The sequence below is a fragment of the Natrix helvetica genome, assembly GCF_964273705.1.
Source record: "Natrix helvetica genome assembly, chromosome: 6".
Classification (NCBI taxonomy): Eukaryota; Metazoa; Chordata; class Lepidosauria; order Squamata; family Natricidae; genus Natrix; species Natrix helvetica.
In genome coordinates, this window is record NC_138553.1 from 75,738,867 (window position 1) to 75,761,552 (window position 22,686).

Consider the following 22,686-nt stretch of genomic DNA (forward strand, 5'->3'; position numbering starts at 1 on the left):
TAGAACCTCCTCTGTGGGTGTGGCCTGCTTTGTGGGAGTGGCTTGCCAGCCATGTGACCGGGTGGGAGTGGCTTGCCAGCCATGTGACTGGGTGGGCGTGGCCAGCTTGTAAAATGTGGTGAAACTCACTTATCAACACTCTTGCTTAACAACCAAAATGTTGGCTCAGAAACTGGCATTTGAAGCACGCAAGTCTTAAAGCTGTCAAGTTACAAGACCCTTGCACCCCTAACTCTTTAGAAAAAAAACCTAGGAGTGTTCAAACTTGACAGCTTTAAGACTTGTGGACTTCAACTCCCAGAATTCCTCCTCCAGTCATGTTGGCTCAGGAACTCTGGCATTGAAGTGTGCAAGTCTTAAAGCTGTCAGGTTACAAGACCCTTGCACCCCTAACCCTTTAGGAAAAAAACCCAGGGGTGTTCAAAGTTGACAGCTTTAAGACTTGTGGACTTCAACTCCCAGAATTCCTCCTCCAGTCATGTTGGCTCAGGAACTCTGGCATTGAAGTGTGCAAGTCTTAAAGCTGTCAGGTTACAAGACCCTTGCACCCCTAACCCTTTAGGAAAAAAACCCAGGGGTGTTCAAAGTTGACAGCTTTAAGACTTGTGGACTTCAACTCCCAGAATTCCTCCTCTCGCTCTTCATCTTGATGATGTGCGGACGGGCGGGGGGAGGGAGCTGGAACCGGTTCTAAACGGCACTGTAGATTTCTGGAACCTCTTCTATAGAAGAGGTTAGAATTGGACGTAAAGCACCCCTGGAGCACAGGTGTGTGTGTGTATGTGGCCCCTAAAAAGCAAAGACGGTAGCCAAGACGGCATGATTTTATTGGCAACAAACACGCACAAAGAGTGAAGTTTGCTGTTGTGATTGCCCTCTGGACTTTTTCAGCCCACACACAAACCCCCCTACTTGGAAATATTCCGACAGCAAACAAAAACAGCCCTGGAGGCTCTTGTGAATAACAGCAGCCAGGAGGAGGAAGATTTTCAAAGTACTAAACTAGAGCAGAAATCTCAGCCTTTGTGTTATGATGCATTAAGAGTCGAAAGGCACTTTGAGTCTTGGTGAGAAAATTGGCTGTAAAAGCTCTCTCCCTAAGTACGAACCTATCAATATTTTTCAGTACCCTGGGGAAAGGCCGCATAGCCTTAGTATTGCCCAGCAGTAACCAACGCAAATATTTTGATCCGATTCATATCGTCATGTTTGAATGTCTAGTTCAGGAGCCGGCAACCCTCTTGAGGCTCTGGAGCCACATGTGCCTCTGCTGCGGCTCCTTGTCGCCAATCGGCTCCACAATTGATAGGGCTTTTGGTTAGGACAGGAAGAGGGCAAAGGAAATTTCTCCTCAGTTCTAGGTTGCTTCTCTCCTTGATTAGTTTCCACCCATTGCTTTTTGTCCTGCCCTCAGATGCTTTGGAGAAGAGCTTGACTCCTTCACCTTTGTGGCAACCCCTGAGATGTAGGAACACTGCTCTCATGTCTCCCCTAGTCCTTCTTTTCATTAAACTAGACATACCCAGTTCCTGAAACTGTTCTTCATGTTTTATTCTCCAGTTCCCTCATCATCTTTGTTGCTCTTCTCTGCACTCTTTCTAGAGTCTCCACATCTTTTCTACATCCTGGCGACCAAAACTGAATGCCGTATTCCAAGTGTGGCCTTACCAAGGCATTATAAAGTGGTATTAACACTTCACATGATCTTGATTCTATCCCTCTGTTTATGCAGCCTAGGACTGTGTTGGCTTTTTTGGCAGCTGCTGCACACGGCTGGCTCCTATTTAAATGGTTGTCCACTAGGACTCCAAGATCCCTCTCACAGTTACTACTATTGAGCAAGGTGCCACATATACTGCACCTGTGCATTTTGTTTTTCTTGCCTAAATGTAGAACCTTCCTTTTTTCACCATTGAATTTCATTTTGTTAGATAGTGCCCAATGTTCAAGTTTGTCAAGATCCTTCTGCATCTTAAGCCTGTCCTCACTTTGAAAACTGTTGAAAATGGTATCTCGTTTATAGTTTGCTTTGCATGCTTCCATTCAAGCCTCCCAGGAGAGTGAGGGTCTCCTGTTGGGTAAAATATTGCACCATTGGTAAGGTGGTGCGTATAGGAGCCAGCTCAAACTTGGGAATATTTTTCTGTGCCCTATCTCCTTTTATCAGGAAATTAAATGTCTGTGATCATGTTCTGATTGGGTATCTTCCTTTTAACCAATGTACAGCTTTCTTTGGATCAGGCATTCCTGGATCCAGGAAAGGCAACTGAAATAGTTATAAATGAAACATTGGGAAGAAAGCTAACATGAGAGGCAATTCCAATTGGTTTGGCCTTTCGGATAATCTTTAATCAATATGTGCTACTGTTAAACTTAGGTTCCCTTCCCAACCACCCCTTGCTGTTAGAAGGAAAAGCAGCCACTGTAGTATGCTTTTTACTAGATTAACATCTATCACAAATCTAGAATAGAATAACAGAGTTGGAAGGGACCTTGGAGATTGTCTAATCCAGTAGTCACCAACCAAGAAAATGTTGGTGGTCCGCAGAAAATGTATTTGCATTTTTAATATTGCACTAAATACTATTTATCTTTTTTTTAATTCATATTAGTGGTCCGCAGGATTTAAAATTATGAATTTAGGGGTCCCCGAGGTCCGAAAGGTTGGGGACCCTTGGTCTACTTCAACCCCTGCTTAGGCAGGAAACCCTATGGTTATCCAATTAGTGAATGTATCTAAATGATTATCCAATCTAATGCAATGGTTCCAAATAGCATCCAAAATTAAATCAGAGTCCGAGGCAAAAGATTCCTCAAAGTTCCAATTTATTTAGAGAGCCGTGTTGGCACATCTGGGAAAATCCGAATCTGAAAGCTGTTCGGTTTTCCACCCCCAGTTGAAAGTTCAAGATCTTGCCCCCACACCCACAAGTCCATCACATGGTCCAATCTTCCACTGCCATGCTGGCAGTTCCACCCATCCAATTCTGGTCAAGTGCAGAGATGCAAAAACAAAGGATGACCTTGGCTTTCTAGAAAGAATGTTGTTATGGCTACATATCATCTAGCTCCGTACAATTCCCCCTCCCATTTCCCCACAATAGAAAATGCACAGTAGAATGATAGAAAGTGTGGCAGGCAAAAGATCCAATGGAAAAAGATGGCTGCAGTTGGATTCTCAACACATTAATTACTTCCTATGATTGCCTCCTAATAAAGACACCTCTCATGTTTGCAGTGAACCTGGCTTGCCAGGACCTCAGATTGCATTGGGCTCGTGTGTGTGTGTGTGTGTGTGTGTGTGTGTGTGTGTGTGTGTGAGAGAGAGAGAGAGAGAGAGAGAGAGAGAGAGAGAGAGAGAGAGAGAGAAGTGGTCCACACAACCAACTGCAATGCCCAAGAGCAACATCAGTTTCCCGGATTCTATCACTACCTCTTTTTTTTACCTGGCAATAAACCCGATTAAAGAAAGTCCCCGTGAATCTTGTTCGTCTGATCATGTGTCCCTGTTTAGGAGTTCGATACCAACATGTGCAAATCTGATCTGCTCCCCAAATCAAGACACACACTTGTGCACGCACAAAATGCAAGGATCTGCTTTTCCAACTCAATTCTTGCAGGCCAGACTGCTGCTAAATTCACAGGAGTGCACATTGGGAAGGCATGAGAAAGCCATCTGCAGAGACACCTTATGGAAGAAAAAAAGCAGTGGCCTTGTGGCGCCCCCATCTGATGTTCCTCTGGTTGATCGTTCAGTAGCATGCATGTGTGTTAAGATTATTATTAGGGGTTCCAAGTAACACCCCTAATTAAAGAAGACTCCGAGGCTTGAGTTTCCTCAAAGTTCCATTTTATCAGAGATCTCATATTGGCACATCTGGGAAAACCCGAATCTGAAAGCTTCCAGGCTTTTCCCCACCCAAACGAAAGTCCAAGCCCCTGCCCAGTACCCACATGTCTGTCACATGGTCCAATCAGGTACCGTCCCAACTGGAGATGCCTCCCAGTCACACCACTCCTGGTGCAGGGCAAGATGTCCTTGACTCTCTTGAGAAAGGAGTGTTATTTTGATTATATCTACCCCCACTCCATATCACCCCACCCTCCCATTTTCCCACAGCAATAAATGTGGCAGTCCTGAAGGCCCAATGCAAAACATGTATTCCAGGCCGGGCGATCATCACCTCTCCATTTTGAAATCTTAGCACTGCTTCCAAGTAGGAAAAAATGGTCAAAAGAACTTATGTAGACTTTGCCTTAACAGGGCCAAATGCATTATGGAAATTATTTGAAAACAGTTGAAGGATTGTGGCAAATACCAAGCAGGAATTTTATCAACGTGACCAACTAAAAAGAAAGCGATTTGATGTTTAATTTCTTCTTAAGTCAGGGGAAAAAAAATTTTTTTTTCTGGCTGATCTAGTTCGTTCATGAGAAGTGAGTCTAATTTTTAAGGGTCCAAACTTTTCATTCACGTGTGCAGGAAGTTAGTACCCAACCCTCTCCTAGAAAAATGAAATATTTTAGGGAATAATAAAAGGGCAGAATATTTCCCCTAAATATAGGCAGAAACTCAGCCCCCGCCCCATCTTTGTCAATGGGCCATTAAGGCCTGAGCCAGTCTATTCTACATAACAAAGATCTCCCTCCTCCAGGCAGAGCCATAATAGGAATCCCAAAGACCTTTTATTACAACATCACCCAGCAAGAGTCAACCAAGCTCGGGAGTCAGGATAGCTGGCCCCATGCACTCTCAGCATCTTTTTTGCCCAGGACCTCAAACCATGTGGTCCTGTCCACCATTAAAACCATCTTTCCAAACAGCCACCATTGTTTCCAGTCCCTTTCTCGTTAGGGATGTAACCCTAGGTTTGGCTTGGCAATGTATATAAGCTATGATTACTTTACTTTTGCTTTAAATACTTAAGAGGTGTAATTGGTTTGTTACCTCAAGCAGCCATAAGAGGGAGCCAGAATGGCTGTTAGCTCTCTGTTTTGTTAGAAGCTGGTTGGTGTATATTGAGGTATTGTGGTTTGCAACTGTTAGCTACTTCGTGTGTTAAACTGAGAATATTGATAACTGAATTACTGAACTGTGTATGACTTGGACTGTTAACCGGACTCTGAATACCTCTATATTTCTACATAGTAAACTACTATATTTTTATACTATTCAGTGTCTCTGTATGCTGGTTTGTGCGTGTTATTCCATATCACTCTCATTACGCTTCTCTGCATACTCGCTCTCCCAACGGGGAGCTTAATTACTTAACATTCCTCCCACCTTGGAACTGAACCCAGAATGACATTTCTTCCAACCCTTGCAATGCGAATGCAGTCCAAAAACTCAAGATGGCAACCGTATGATGGATCTTGGCTGTTGTGAATTCCCCTGGCTACAGCTCACCTCTGCTGGGGGCTTCCTTGTCCCCTGAGATATAAAGAAAACCTATCCATCTCCAAACTCTTTCTATGCTGAACATCTGCTAGGGAAAATAATAATAATAATAATAAAGGTTTCTTGTTCAACTGACTGTGAAGATTGGCCTAGGAAGGGAAAGGACTTCATTGCCTTTGAGATGAGGTGACCTCCTTCCTGCTCTATCAAAAGCCTTGCAAAGGCTCACTCTGCAGTTCTAATTCTCCACTGAGCTTCACCCAGGTTGATTTATAAAGCTTCATGATCTCACTGGGTTATATAGTGCTGTCTCGGTTAATGCTCACTGCATGTTTCAGATTTATTACAGCTTTTAAACCAGCCTGTATTGTACATGATGAAAAATAACACTTAAAGGAAGAGAGTAAAAGAACCAAAGCCATTGAAGTGGCACCGTGGCTAGAGATGGAGAGCCGTTTTCTGTCCTTGTTTTCTGTTCAGGAACAAGAAAAGCAGAATATCTAGGTATCACATTTTAGACAGGCGTTTCTCAACTTGAAAATGGGTGGACTTCAACTCCCAGTATGCTCACTTAGAAATTCTGGGAGTTGAAATCCACACATCTTCAAGTTGTCATGGTTAAGAATACTGTCTTAGACCCATTCTGACAAATAGACATTATTCAATTCTTGAAATATATAATGGATGGGCCAAACATTACAGCATCTGCACAGAACCACAGCTAAAAGGAAATTAAATTATGGCTGTCCTGTTTTTTCTGTGCTTTTGGCTTTCCCAGGTGATCAATATTTTCTACAACAGGCAACCAGTTTAATAGATACCACCATCCCTATGGCCACAAGATGGTGGTAAAGAGCTGAATATTTTTGTCTTCCCCTCTCCCTATCTCTCCTTCCCCCTCCATCTCCCCCTCTCTCCCTCTTTCTTTCCCCCTCCCTCTCTCCCTCCTCCATCTCCCTCCCTCCCCCTCTCCATCTCTCCCCCTCTCACTCTTTCCCTCCCTCTGTCTCCCTCCTCAGTCTCTCTCCCCATCTCTCCCTCTTTCTCTCTCCCCATCTCCATCTCCCTCCCTCTCTCTCCCTCTCCATCTCTCCCCCTCTCACTCTTTCCCTCCCTCTGTCTCCCTCTTCCTCAGTCTCTCTCCCCATCTCTCTCCCTCTTTCTCTCTCCCCATCTCCATCTCCCTCCCTCTCTCTCCCTCTCCATCTCTCCCCCTCACTCTTTCCCTCTCTCCCTCTTTCTCTCTCTCCATCTCCCTCCCTCTCTCTCCCCCCTCTCCATCTCTCCCTCTTTCCCTCCCTTCGTCTCCCTTTTCCTCAGTCTCTCTTCCCCTCTCTCCCTCTTTCTCTCCCCCCTCTCCATCTCTCCCCTCCCTCTCCCTTTTTCCCTCCCTCCTTCTCCCTCTTTCTCAGTCTCTCTCCCTCTTTCTCTCTCCCTTTTTCTCCCTTTCTCCCTTTCTCTCTCTCCCTCCCCCCCTCTCCTTTTAGCTATACAGACTTTTGCAGTCCAGATCAAATTGCCTTATTTAGTGGCTTCCAAACTACATACCCTAAGCCCAGGGGGTTCCCAATCTTTTGGGCACAAGGGACTGGTACCATGGAGAGAGTTTTTTTCTGTGGACCAGAAGGGGTGTGATTTCGCATGCTGCTTGCATCCTGTGGATGGCGCTTCGCTTGTTCGTGGGGCCCAGTTTCTGGCACGCTGCAGCCTGGTGCTGGTCCACAGACCAGGGGTTGGGGATCCCTGCCCTAAAGACCATACTGTAGGGGAAGAGGCCAAAAAACGGGAGAAGCCAAAGAGCCCCTTTCCCAACTAACATGTTTTCATTAAAAATCAGAACTTTTGAACATGCATACATAAGCGTTTCTCAACCTTCACAAAGCCTGGCTGGGGAATTCTGGGAGTTGAAGTTCGCATCTGTTCAATCTGGCAGGGCTGAGCCCCTGTATGCATCTGATGAAAGCTCTGCGTTGTTAGAAAAGGTACTTCCCGGTTGCTTGTGTTTCCAAGACTGGGAAGAAAGTCAACTGGTGCTTATCCATTGCTTCTTTGCCCATTCGTCTCCATTAAGCTGTATTTTATTGTTACCTCTAAATTACTTAGGATGCTTTACCTGAGCTTAAGTTTTCAAATTCACCTCCAATTTCTCTTGGGCTGAAAGATTAGGACAATTTTAATTAAAGCAGACTGTGCTGTAAGAAGAGAAGGTAGGATATAAAATGCCAAGACAGTCCTAACTCAGGGGTGAAATTCAGCAGGTTCTGACAGGTTCTGGAGAACTGGTAGCAGAAAGTTTTAGTAGTTTGGAGAACTGGCAAGTACCACTTCTGGCTGGCCCCAGAATGGGGTGGGAATGGACATTTTGCAGTATCCTTCCCCTGCCACGTCCACCAAGCCACGCCCACAGAACCAGTAGTAAACAAAAATGAATTTCACCACTGTCCAAACTGCATTCGCAGAGGGATAGAATCAACATTACTTGAAGTATTCGTGCAGCTTTATAATGTCTTTGTAAGGCCACGCTTGGAGTATTGCATCAAGTTTTGGTCGCCATGATACACACAAGATGTTGAGACTCTAGAAAGAGTGCAGAGAAGAGCAACAAAGATAATTAAGGGACCAGAGGCTAAAATATACCAAGAAGGGTTGCAGGAATGGGGTGTGAAAAGATGGGCTGGGGTGACATGATAGCAGCATTCCAATATTTGAGGGGCTGCCACAAAGAAGAGGGAATCGAACTATTCTCCAAAGCACCTGAGGGCAGAACAAGAAGCAATGGGTGGAAAATAATCAAGCAGAGAACCAAGCTATTTCCTGACAGTGAGAACAATCATTGCACTCACTTGCCTTTAGAAGTTCTGGGTGAATCCATCGTGAAGGCTTTTAAGAAGAGACTGGACAGCCATTTATCTGAAATGGTATAGGTAGGGTCTCCTGCTTGAGCTGTGGGCTAGACTAGAAGACCTCCAAGGTCCCTTCCAACTCTGTTATTCTGTTGTATCAGCTCATTGGCAAAATCTAACTATCACCACAAGGAGGCAGTGTGTCCCTTCTTAAAACCGCTGCAATCGGTCTCAATTTCTCAATCCCATCCAGGGATGGGTTCCTGCCAGTTCTAACCTCTCCTATAGAAGAGGTTCCACAAATCTACAGTGCCGTTTAGAACCGGTTCCAGCTCCCTCCCCCCACCCGTTTGCACATCATCAAGATGAAGAGCAAGAGGAGGAATTCTGGGAGTTGAAGTCCACAAGTCTTAAAGCTGTCAAGTTTGAACACCCCTGGGTTTTTTTTTCCCTAAAGGGTTGGGGGTGCAAGGGTCTTGTAACTTGACAGCTTTAAGACTTGCATGCTTCAAATGCCAGAGTTTCTGAGCCAACATTTTGGTTGCTAAGCAAGAGCGTTGTTAAGTGAGTTTCACCACATTTTACAAGTTGGCCACGCCCACCCAGTCACATGGCTGGCAAGCCACTCCCACCCGATCACATGGCTGTCAAGCCACTTCCATCTGGTCACATGGCCATCAAGCCACTCCCACAAAGCAGGCCACACCTACCGAAGAGGTTCTAAAAAAATTTGAAACCCACCACTGATCCCATCATACTGATTTCAAGATTCCAGGCCTTGTAAAGGGGTTATTAACTTTCCTTTTCACTAATTGACTTTTAAAGTGGAAAAGCAACTCACGTACCCTAAGCAAAACATATTATTCTGCGCTGTAGAAACATGCCATACCAGTAGTCCTCAATTTATGATGGTAATGGGAGTCCAGAATTACAGTCATAAGTCATGGCAGTCGTTAAAACGGGTCTCCGTAGGACTGTGTCCGATTGTACAACCTTTTCTGCAGCAGTCTTTAAGCGATTATCATTAAGCAGTGGCATTCCCTTCCCTACCGGTTTGCAAATGTGAGCGTGCAAGCGCACCACCGTCTCTGCATGCGCGATGCTTGCGCATAACATCAGGGCGACTTTGTAAGGTTCCAGCAGTTTTCTTGAGCCACTGAAATGCCAAAGAGAGCCAGACTCCAGACGAACCCTGCAAAAAATTATCAGCTTTTATTTATGCCCGTAGCAAAAGTTGGGTGACAAAACTATATCCAAAACATGCAGAAAGATGCATGTAAGGAATAGCCACCCCCTGCAAGAGTGGCTCAGAGTATTATATACCTTTTGGGCAGATAGAAACAAAGTTGATCCAATCAGAGACAAAGATTCGTTACCAATGTGATCTTTAAAGCGTTCTTTTGTTCAAACTCCTGCCTCTGTCTACCTTATCTACGGAGTATTCCTATAGCCTTGAGTAGGGGGTGGCAGCCCCCCTTTGCCAAGTTGTTTTTCAGAATGCAGAATGCTTTAAGGATTTAGGAGCCAGGAAAACTCCCTAGTTTGGTTCCTTTATCTATGGGCCCTGATATTCCCGTGTAACACTTTCTTCTATGTTTTCAAGAACGCGCCTAGCTTTGAAGCCAAGAATAGAAGGGAGACGCAGCAGTGAGATCGCATTTGCAGTAGTGCCGTCCAGTATTAAGGTTACAATTTGCTACGCTAGGAAGCAACTAATTTTTGACAGTATACAGTAATAGAAGCAGAAGCCAATAACCAAGCTTAATTCTTAATAAATGATTTCTAGCAGTATATCATATCAGAAGCAATAACATAAGCAATCCATAATGAAAGCAAATAGCCTATATTGAGTCATATACACCTTCAACTTCAACTCCCAGAATTCCCCAGCCAGCAGGAAGTCCCTGCGTCTTAAAATTGAGAAACAGCGCTCTGGAAGTTTTATTTTTACATGTATCATCCACAAAACACACATGAAAAAAGGCACAAAGTTTCAATCGCATAGTCATTACGGCCATAGTGGGTCTTTTTGACACGCACCCCCTGAAGATTTCCCTGGAGTTGTGACACTTAACGGTTCACACCTTCTATCGTGGCTATTTCTCTTTCCCACTCACCCATTATAGAGATGTGAATAACAACATTGCACAGTCTTCCTACCAGGCCCAGATCCTTAAGATGCGGCTGGTTTTAATTTAGATAATTAAAAAATGCTATTGTCTACCTATTGCGCTCTGGTGGGGCAGTGGTTAGAATGCAGCATTGCAGGCTAATTCAGCTCACTGCCAGAAGTTCGATCCTGACTCAGCCTTCCCTCCTTCCGAGGTCAGTAAAATGAGGAGCCAGATTATTGGGGGCAATAAGGTGACTCTGCAAACCCCTTAGTAAAGCCCTATGAAGCGGTATATAAGTCTAAGCGCTATTGCTATTGTTAATTGGAGACATGCGTTCATTGATTTTCCAAAATGAGCCCTGATGGTTTACCATGTATATAAATTGTTACAAGTTTGCCTAATTAAAAACAATCGGTATGCTCCAGCAACAAATATATTAATAAGGAAAAGTATGTGGATGGGGAAGTATTATTACTTCCTTAGCATTTAACTGATGAACTAATTGAATATTGCACATATGGTTAAAAAAAGCACAGGTACTTTAGTTGAGTTCCATGGGGCTTAATAGAGGTGTTTGCAGGGTGTGGTTAAAAAATACATTTATCTAATAAATATATGCTGTCCATCTCCCTATCAAGCAATTCTGATAAATGATAAATACAGATAGATGGCCAATCAGTAGTTGATGGGTTAATACAGATCTTATTTCCTACACCTTTGCTTTTCTGGGTGTGATATCAGCTGTATCTGATCTGCTGGATTTATTCCAGAACCTAATCAATAGCAATCTCAAACCCTTGATGATAAGATTAGTAACCTTTTATAGGGAGTTAGGCTCATGTAATCAGCTCTTTTGATCTATTTATTTGCAATGGGTTGTATATGGCTTTACACCAATGCCTGGAAGATGTTCACGACAACAACTAACGAAACTACTGAAGTAGTTTCGTCAGTTGTTGGAGTGTCCTTTCCTATTTCACCCCTGAGAGAAGAACCACTGTGCAGCTACCAGTATGGTTCCCAAACTTACGGCATTGCCGATAGAGTCTCAGATAGGCAAAGAGAAGCCAGGTAAATCCTCTTTCTACCTGTCTTTCTTTCATAGTATCGGGCCTAACCCAAGAATGAAATCCAGCCGAAGTTCAGTTCTTTATTGGCTCACACCGTATAGACAGAATCTTGCCAGAGTAAAACCCTTACTACTTTCAGCCTATCGGTTATACCCTGGGAGATTCTAGGCAGGGAATTGCTATCCAAACTCCCTTCCTCCTTCTCCAATCCCGTAGCTAATGTTATGGCCGTTTTGGAGAACCTCCAAATCCCACCTCTGGCTGGCCCTGCCCACTCCACCCTGCTCCTCCCACCCCTCCCCTCCCAAGAGTCTCCACGCAGCCCGTTTTGAATGCGCGATAAGTGCAAGGCCTGTGCGGAGACTCGGGGAGGGGGGAAAATGGCCCTCCCGGAAGTTCTGGACCCCGGGGGAGGTAGCTTTCACCCTCCCAGAGGCTCAAGGAAAACTTCCGGAGCCTGGGGAAAGCGAAACCCTCACACACACACACACACACACATGGACATGTTGCATGAGGCCGACTAGGCCACGCCCATTATGGCCACGCCCACCCAGCAACCGGGCAGAGAACCCGTTGCTGAAATTTTTGAAGCCCACCCCTGTAGGAAACTGTCACTTCACTGTAGCCATCACACCACCTGCCACCTTTGTAGACACAATCCATCGCACATAGTATTCTTATTACACTCGTAATAAGACAAGTGACAGGACAGTTGCCGGGTTATGTGTGAATGCATCCAATCTTCTTCTCTGCGTCCCCAGGGCAAACAATGAAGTCTAAACCCACATTTCCAGATGCAAATTCTTCTGTCCATGTGCTACTTTGCAGCCTTATAAAACTGTCACTATTCCCAGAAATAAAAGAAAACACTTAATTGTTAAGCAACACGATTGCATAAAACTAGTATTTTAATTTATCCACGATACAGAAAAAATCAGCATGGAGATGTATTCAGTTTCGCTCAGACTGTTATTACTGGCACAGACCTGCTTCTTTCTGGTTATTGATGTACTCAAGGTGTATATTTTGTTTTAATCCTTCCAGATTAATATACGTATTAGGAATTGAATAGACACAGTTGGCAAGTATTTATTTATCCTGCAAATATTGCTACATCAATCCTTACTTACATCACAAATGTGATTATGCAGTATAAATACATTGCGTTTTTTTTCCAGCTGAGGTTAAATGGAATTTCTGCCCATTAAATTAAAAACAAGCAAGATAAGACATGTCCCTTTGAATTTGCACAGAATTTAACGCAAGAAATAAAACTGAGGCATGGTGATTAAACAAGGGGTGGGAAGGGAAACCCCTTTCTCAAAAGCTTCCACCCCCTCACTTTTGTGACTTTGGTTAAAGCTACATTGGGTTAAAAAAAAGGGATGTAAAGTTTTCCAGCCAGTTTTGCAAATGCTTTTTCAATCTGACATTCGATATTAGCATAAATGTTATCTGCTAACCACAAATAAGGTATTAGCAAGTTCAAATTGTAAACACATTCTAAAACAATCCTTCTTCCAAGCAATTTTAATTCACTTTTGCACAGAGCCTCTAGGGAAACAAGCTTTACTGTATACATTCCTTCTGTGTAGCAACAAGGACTTGATCTCATCAGGCTCAGATTAGGAAATAACGAGGTTTAAATCTTGTGTAAGGCTAAAGAGTCTTATTTACTGATCTGCCTTTCAGTCACTCCTTCCATAGGATATTCCTGAAATATACTTGATTTATTAGTAGTTGCTCAGTAGTAGTAACTGTGAGAGGGATCTTGGAGTCCTAGTGGAAAACCATTTAAATATGAGCCAGCCGTGTGCAGCAGCTGCCAAAAAAGCCAACACAGTTCTAGGCTGCATCAACAGAGGGATAGAATCAAGATCCCGTGAAGGGTTAATACTACTTTATAATGCCTTGGTAAGGCCACACTTGGGATACTGCATTCAGTTCTGGTCGCCACGATGTAAAAAATATGTTGAGGCTCTGGAAAGATTGCAGAGAAGAGCAACAAAGATGATTAGGGGACTGGAGGCTAAAACATATGAAGAACGGTCGCAGGAACTGGGTCTGTCTAGTTTAATGAAAAGAAGGACTAGGGGAGACCATCATAGCAGTCTTCCAATATCTCAGGGGTTGCCACACAGAAGAATAGAATAAAAGAATTGGAAGGGACCTTGGAGGTCTTCTAGTCCATGTCTAGGCAAGAAACGCTTCATCACTTCACTTAACATCTTCTTAAAGACTTCCAGTGTTGGGAGCATTCACAACTTCTGGAAGCAAGTTATTCCACTGATTTAATTGTTCTCACTGTCAGGAAATTTATCTTTAGTTCTAAGTTGCTTCTCTCCTTGTTTAGTTCCCACCCATTGCTTCTTGTTCTACCCTCAGATGCTCCTTAAGAGGGAGTCAAAGTATTCTCCAAAGCACCTGAGGGTAGGACAAGAAGCAATGGGTGGAAACTAATCCCTTCCAGATCTATTCTGGTTGAGTTACAGGAAATTCCCAGGACATAAGAATTGCCTTGAGGGCTTCTATGGAAGACCACCTAGTCCATGGGTGTCAAACTCCCTGTGTCACATGACTTATCATGACGTTTTCCCCACCTTTGCGGAACTGGGGTGGGCGTGGCCTGCAGATGACGCATTCAGCCCGTGGGCCGCCATTTTGCCACCCCTGAATAGTCATCTATGCTTTGGGGGAATTTACAAACAGATCATGGTGTCTTCAATTTATTGGAGATGTCTCCTTGACGGGATCTTCTCTCTCCTTAGTCCAACTCCTTCTTTGCAACCTCTGCAGAGGTGGTGTCTCTTTTTTTCTACCTCAGTTAGCGAGGAGTCACTCTTCCACATTCAGGTTGCGGAAAGCACCTGTGACATCAGCGGGTTCCCCATCTGTGTTTACGAAGTTATATTATGAAAAGCAATTTCTGGTAATCAATGTTTTTTTTTTTTAAGCATTTAAGTTTTCTTCATGTTGGTTGACTGAAGCCAAAATACTAATTACATTAGATCCATATCTTCCTTGTTCCTGGTAAGTTTTTAAATGGTTGCTAAATAAGAATTCTGTTATCAAGTATCCTGGGTGTGCATTGAGGTCAACCACCTGAGATACCACTGGGAAGAAATCAGAGAGACAAGATATTTGTTTTTAACCTAATTAAGTTACTCAATGCAACAGTGGAAAAGAAGACCATATTAACTCTTTCATACAAGTATGCTTGCACTGTTTTCTGTGAGTCACCGCAGCCTTTGACGACCTTTGAGGCTGTCAAGATTTCCTAAAGAGGGTTCAGAGAAGTTAAACTGTAGATATGATCAAGAGTTTATCAAAACTTCTTTCATCTTATTGCTATTTTGTTTTTCTTTTTTCCTCCCCTAAGAGAAGTTTCTATCTTGGAAAACTTCTTTTCCTCTTAAGTTGCCCTATTACTAGCTATCGTTGTTGCTGTTAGTTGCGAAGTCGTGTCTGACCCATCGCAACCCCATGGACGACGTTCCTCCAGGCCTTCCTGTCCTCTACCATCCTCAGGTGTCCATTTAAGCTCACGCCTACTGCTTCGATGACTCCATCCAGCCACCTCATTCTCTGCCATCCACTTCTTCTTTTGCCCTCCATCTTTCCCAGCATGAGGCTCTTCTCCAGTGAGTCCTTCCTTCTCATTAAGTGGCCAAAGTCTTTGAGTTTCCTCTTCAGGATCTGGCCTTCTAAAGAGCAGTCAGGGTTGATCTCCTCTAGGACTGACCGGTTTGATCGCCTTGCAGTCCAAGGGACTCGCAGGAGTCTTCTCCAGCACCAGAGTTCAAAGGCCTCCATTCTTTGGCGCTCAGCCTTCCTTATAGTCCAACTTTCACAGCCATCCATTGCAACTGGGAAAACCAGAGCCTTGACTAGACACACTTTTGTTGGCAGGGTGATGTCTCTGCCTTTTTAGTATGCTGTCTAGATTTGCCATCGCTTTCCTCCCCAGGAGCAAGCCTCTTTTAATTTCATGACTGCACTCCCGATCTGCAGTGATCTTGGAGCCCAGGAAAATAAACTCTGTCACTACCTCCATTTCTTCCCCATCTATTTGCCAGGAATCGAGAGGGTCGGATGCCATGATCTTAAGTTTTCTCAATGTTGAGTTTCAAGCCAACTTTTGCACTCTTCCTTCACCCGCATCAAGAGGGTCTTTAGTTCCTCTTCACTTTCTGCCATTAGGGTGGTATCATCTTCGTATCTGAGGTTGTTGATATTTCTCCCAGCAATCTTAATTCCAACTTTTGATTCATCTAGCCCCGCCTTTCTCATGATGTGCTCTGCACATAAGTTAAATAGGCAGGGCGACAGTATTCAGCCTTGCTGGACTCCTTTCCCGATTTTGAACCAATCAGTGGTTCCGTGTCCAGTTCTCACTGTTGCTTCTTGACCCGCATAGACGTTTCTCAAGAGACAAATAAGATGGACTGGTACTCCTATCTCTTTAAGAACTTGCCGCAATTATTACTATCTATACTTACTATCTATAATATAATTACTATCTATCATTACTATCTATCGAAGATACAATAATGGGTTGGAAAAGACTCTGGAGGTCTTCTAGTTTTTTGGTCAATTTCCAAAACTCCCTTAAATTGTCAGGATACCACAACTGCCCACGAAATAACCTTCTTTCTCATAAACGAACCACACTCTCAAAATAAAACCCACAATAAACACAACTGGGCCACCCTCAGGCCCTCAACCCAGAAACACAACACTTCCAACCAACCAATAGTTAAATATTATTAAGGATCAAGCTTTGGCTGTAATTAATTTAGGAGAGGTGGAGCTGAAAGCAATTCTACCTTCCTACCTTGCGAAGGAGGTAATAATCTTTAGGTTTCAATAAACTAAAGCAACCCTTAATAACCTCTGGATAGCTTATATAATATTTTATGTTAAGAAATTTTTTTGCTGCTTGCTTACTTCATCAAAATGGGTTTTTTTCTCTCTCATCTCATCTCACCTGTCTGTCAATCTATCTTTACAGCCCTCTCTAAGCGATTTACAGAGTCAGCCTATTGCTCCCAAACATTTTGGATCCCCATCTTATCCACCTCGGAAGGATTGTAGGAAGTTAGTACCCACCCCTCTCCTAGAAAAATGAAATATCCTGGGAAATATTGAAAAGGCAGAATGTTATATTTCCCTGGATTAGAAATGGAGAAATATGTTTTTAGGCAGGAAACAGACTCACTCTTAATAGCCCCTGCCTTTCTCAATGGGCCATTAAAATGCCTGCGGCCGTCTACTCTACATAACAAAGGGTCCCCCCTTCAGCTTCAGGGTGATGGGATTAAGGCATGATAGTTATAAGTTATACAACTTACCACAGGGCATCTGGGAACTCAACCAAACTTGGACTCAAAACACAACCTAGAGAGTTGCCCCTGCATGGCCCCAAGGGAGTCTGACAACCAATCAGAATACATTTCTTACACAGGAACAGGAAACAGAGAGGTGGGGCCAAACAGAGTATAAAAACCCAGCAAGCCCCTTTTTTTCTTCTCTTTTCTTCTTCACTCAACATCTGGAAGCATGGGATCACTTTTCCCCCCAGGACCTCAAGCCATGTGACCCTGCCCACCCTAAAAACCATCTTTCCAAGCAGCCTCCATGTTTCCAGTGTCTTTTTTTACCCACTTGGAACTGAACCCAGGAGGACGTCCCTTCCAACAGGATGGAAGGCTTGAGTCAACCTTGAGCCTGGTGAGATCCTACCTGCCAAACTCCTGGCAGGCCGTGGTCAGCAGAAGTAGCCTGCACTCTAACCACTGCACCACCAAAAGGCTCTTATTGTGCCTTTTGAGTCAGAGGAATTCTCAAGGCAAAGTTTCCCTTCACACATATGTTCTAGTCGTTCCCGACTCTAAGGGGCGATGCTCATCTCCGTTTCAAAGCTGAAGAGCCAGCGTTGTCCGAAGGAAATTTAGACAGGCTCAGCCAAAGACTTTAAGAGCTACCCCGCTGCATAATCCTCTAAAATCCACTCATTCAAGAGGATGAGGGATCTTCCCCTTCAGAGGCCAGTGGCCCCAACTTTTCTTATCTCTAGCTTCGACCTTTGCTCTTAATCTGGAATAATCTCTCAATGGCATATTTTATGTCTTTTGCCTGCTGGAATTGTATTCCCCCTGAGATTCATTTGGCTCTATAAAGCCTTCGTAAGACCACACCTAGAGTACTGTATCCAGGTTTGGTCACCACACTATAAAAAAAAGATTTTGAGACTCTAGAAAGAGTGCCAAGAAGAGCAACCAGGATGATTTAGACTTGAGACTAAAACATACTAAGAACAGTTACAGGCACTGGGCATGGCTAGTTTAGTGAAGAGAAAGACCAGGGGAGACAGGATAGCAGTCTTCCAATATTTGAGGGGCTGCCAGTGGGGGGATCAAGCGATTTTCCAAAGCACCCGAAGGCCAGACAAGGAATAATGGATGGAAACTGACCAAGGAGAGATTCATTCAACCTAGAAATAAGGAGGAACTTTCTGACAGTGAGAACGATCAACCAATGGAACAGAAGTTGCCTTCAAAAGTTGTGGCAGCTTCATCGCTGGAGGCTTTTGAGAAGAGATTGGACTGCCATTTGACAGAAATGGTGTAGGGTCTCGTGCTTGGGCGGGGGCTTGGACTAGATGTCCTATAAGGTCCCTTCCAACTCTGTTAAATCTGCTAATCCTATGCTGACTTTATTTAAACAAGCCTTCAAGATCCAGTCTTTGATCAGAGCATTTCATAAACCCATCGAGTTGTGTTGTTATTTCTGGTTGGTGTATTTTCTCTAGCCTTTTTTTTAATTTTTAGTCTCTCTTCCTCTTTGTTTTCTATTGTTTTGTACTGTACGCTGCCCAAAGTCATGCCTATGAACTTTACAAATAAACAAACAGCGTTTCTTTCCCTCTCCAAAATGTCTGAAGGAAATACCAACAATTTTTGTATGCTGTTTGCAGAACTCCTGAGTGCTGCTATGTCAAACTGGAGCTAAGTGTCACGCCTGGAAGACATCTTTTGCATTGGGCCATCGGGCCTGCCATATTTAATGCTGTGGGAAAATGGGAGGGGGGATTATATGGAGTATGGGAGGTATAGTCAAAATAACATTCCTTTCTCAGAGAGTCAAGGACACCTTGCCCTGCGCCTGGAGTGGTGTGACTGGGAGGCATCTCCAGTTGGGATGGTACCTGATTGGACCCTGTGATGGACATTTGGGTACTGGGCAGGGGCTTGGACTTTCATTTGGGGGGAGGGGGAAACGTGGAAGCTTTCAGATTCGGGTTTTCTCAGATGTGCCAATAGGACATTTCTAATAAAATGGAACTTTGAGGAAACTGAAGCCTCGGTGTCTTCTTTCGTGGGAGGTGGGGGGTGGGGGTGGAATCCTGACCACTATGGCTGTCCCTATGTCTTCAAATTCCCCATGGATTCCGGCTTCTTCTCAACTCAGAACACTGTTCTCTACTCTGAAGGACTTGGCAAATTGAAATACAAGAGGAGCAGAAGGATGGTTTTGATGGTTCCCGTATGGACTGACAGTTAAGCACTTGAAACAGAGGATTTTCTCAAGTCCACCAGCAATTTAGCATCTCTCTTTTTAAGGTGTTTTAAATCACAAAATTATGGAGATGCTGCTCTGGTTTCTCCCTTGAAATGTAGACAACCCACTTAAGTTTCCACAGGCCAGAGGAAGATCAATTAACGGACAATTAAGGACATCTTAAAAAGATCACCACCCGAAGATAGGAATCTAAAATAACAGACAGGCAGGTTTGGCATTGTTTTCTGAATGTATTGATTTCGATCCCCACCCCACCCATGCCTAAGACGGAGTTTTCTTTTCTGAAAGGATTCTGGTGTTTCCCACTTTGGCATGTATACTTATTCAATAGAGGTAGATTGGCACTTCGTTTTGGGATGACTTCACGTCTGGGGACAAAATAAACTTGCCCCCTCATCCATCTAATAAGGGCCACAAGAATCTCTCAGCGGATAGTTCTGTCAACAAAGATGCTAACCATTTGCTCATTCTAACAGGCTTTATTATCATTACAACAGCCTTTATTGTTTAAGGAGAGATTGGATAACAATTTGTCTGAAATGGTATAGGGTTTCCTGCCTAAGCAGTGGGTTGGACTAGAAGACCTCAAAGGTCCCTTCCAATTCTGTTATTCTATTCTATTCTACTCTATTCTATTCTAATTCTATTCCGTTTTTCTATTCTATTCCATTCTATTCCATTTTTCTTTTCTATTCCATTCCATTTTTCTATTCTATTCTATTCTATTCCATTCTATTCTAATTCTATTCTATTTTTCTATTCTATTCTATTCTACTCTATTCTATTCCATTCCTTTCTATTCCATTTTTCTATTCTATTCCATTCCATTTTTCTTTCCTATTCCATTCCATTTTTCTATTCTATTCTATTCCATTCTATTCTAATTCTATTCTATTTTTCTATTCTATTCTGTTCTACTCTATTCTATTCCATTCTTTTCTATTCCATTTTTCTATTCTATTCCATTCCATTTTTCTATTCTATTCTATTCTATTCCATTTTTCTTTTCTATTCCATTCCATTTTTCTATTCCATTCTATTCCATTCTATTCTAATTCTATTCTATTTTTCTGTTCTATTCTACTCTCTTCTATTCCATTCTATTCTATTCCATTTTTCTATTCCATTCCATGCCATTTTTCTATTCTATTCTGTTCTGTTCCATTCCATTCCATTTTTCTCTTCTCTTCTCTTCTCTTCTCTTCTCTTCTTGTTTCTGTTCCTATTTCTACTTCTATTTCTAATCGTTGAATTGCATTTCCATTAGTTACATTAGGAAGTTGTCTTCTCTGGAGTATTTACAGCTTCCTCCCAACCACGCTGGCGTGCGATGAATTTAATGGGGGCGCTTATCAAAGAGGATCTCTTATGGGCAGAGTTCAAAGGACGCAGGGCAGGGCAGGTTTCGGGGGTGGCCTGGGTGTGGATGGTTTGAAGATGTTTGCATTTGCAAGTGATCACGTCAGCCAACCATGCTTTGTGGTGACACAAAGTCTGCCTAATGACCATGACTCCATGCTGGGAGTCACTTAAGGAAAGGAATTCAAAAGAGGAACTCTCCGTATGGTTCATTTCTGTTGAAATCATTGCCGGGAATATTCTGGGTGCGTGGGTCTCTTGAGAAGGAGACTATGCTATTAGGAAAGGTGTGGAAAGACAACCCAAAATAAAGAAACTGAGGATTTTGGCCAATTTGGTCTCGTGCAGTGGTCGGCAACCCACGGCTCTGGAGCCGCATGTGGCTCTTTCCTCCCTCTGCTGCAGCTCCCTTTCGCTGGTCAGCTCCACAATTGATAGTGATTTCGATTAGCACAGGTGGAGGACAAAGGATGCCACACTAGGAGGAGACTCTATGGTGGGGGAACCGGACTTCCTGTCGGCTCCAGAATTGATCGGGGGGCTTCCGGTTAGGACCCTTGTGGTTCTTTGAGTGTTTCAGGTTGCCGACCCCTGATCTAGTGCTTAAGACACGGCTGGCTGGGGAATTCTGGGAGTTGAAGTCCACAAGTCTTAAAGTTCCCAAGTTTGGACACCCCTGCACTAGGTTATTAACTGGGAGACAGTGAGTTCTAGTTCTACCCTAGCCAAATAAACAGGCTGGGTGACCTTGGACCAGTTTCTTTTTCTCAGCTCAACTCACAAGATTATTGTTGTGGGGGAAATAGAAGGAAGGCGCATTAGCTACCTTCGCCGCCTTGTGTTGTGCATAAAAAATAATAAAGGCAGGATATAAAATAAAAGAAAAACGAAGGAGGAATACATAAAAGTATGCACGGCACAGGAATGGTGCAAGTAAACAGAGTGAAGATGAGATTAGAACATCAGATCATCTCTTGATAGAATCAGGATCAACACAGGTAAATACTTTTTTACACGCAGCCTAAAGTTCAACTCTAGAATTTGGTGCCAGCAATTATGGTTGTGGCACCGGCGTGTGTGTGTGTGTGTGTGTGTGCGTGTGTCTGTGTATGGTTTAGAGAAGGAAGAGAGCCTTAGTTGTGAGAACCAGACACACACACACACACACACACACACACACACATGGTTTGCTTCCAACCCGTGAGCTGCTCACTTAACAATTACAGCAATTCACTTAACAACTGTGGCAAGAAATATCGTAAAATGGGGCAAAAACTCAGTTAACAACTGTCTCACTTAACAACATAAATTTTGGGCTCAATTGTGACCGTTGGTCATGCACTACCTGTAATAAATCAGCCAGCCCGCTTCCTTTTACTCTCCCCCCCCCCCCCTTCCACCCAGTGCATAGGAGAGGAGAGATGCAGGAGCAATCTATAAGGGAAAGGAGAGACGGAATAGAAGAGAGAAAAATAAATGTGGCACAGTGGATAGAGTGCAAGATTGCAGGCTTCTTCTGTTGCCTGCCGGCTGCCTACAATTCGGCAGTTCAAATCTCACCAGGCTCAAGGTTGACTCAGCCTTCCATCTTTCCGAGATTGGTAAAATAATGATCCAGATTGTTGTGGGGAAAAATATGCTGACTCTGTAAACCGCTTAGAGAGGGCTGGAAAGCACTGTGAAGCAGTAAAAAGTAAAGGTTCCCCTCGCACATACCTGCTAGTCGTTCCCGACTCTAGGGGGCGGTGCTCATCTCCATTTCACAACCGAAGAGCCGGCGCTGTCAGAAGACGTCTCCGAGGTCATGTGGCCGGCATGACTAAATGCCAAAGGCGCACAGAACGCTGTCACCTTCCCACCAAAGGTGGTCCCTATTTTTCTACTTGCATTTTTTACGTGCTTTCGAACTGCTAGGCTGACAGAAGGTGGGGCAAGTAACGGGAGCTCACTCCACTATGCAGCACTAGGGATTCGAACCCCTTTCTGATCGACAAGCTCAGCGTCTTAGCCACTAAACTGCTTAGAGAGGGCTGTAAAGCACTGTGAAGCGGTATATAAGTCTAAGTGCTATTGCTATTGCTTTGGAGATAAATGGGAGAAGCGTTTCCAAACGCCATACGCCACGTTCAACCCCGAATCGGTGCAATAGTTCCATGCAAACTTTAGCACAGGGGTGTTCAAACTTGGGAGCATTTACGATTTGTGGACTTCATCTCCCAGAATTCCCCAGCCAGGGGGAATTCTGGGAGTTGAAGTCCACAAATCTTAAAAGTTCCCAAGTTTGGACACCCCTGTCTTAGCACGACCCAAGCAACTCAGCT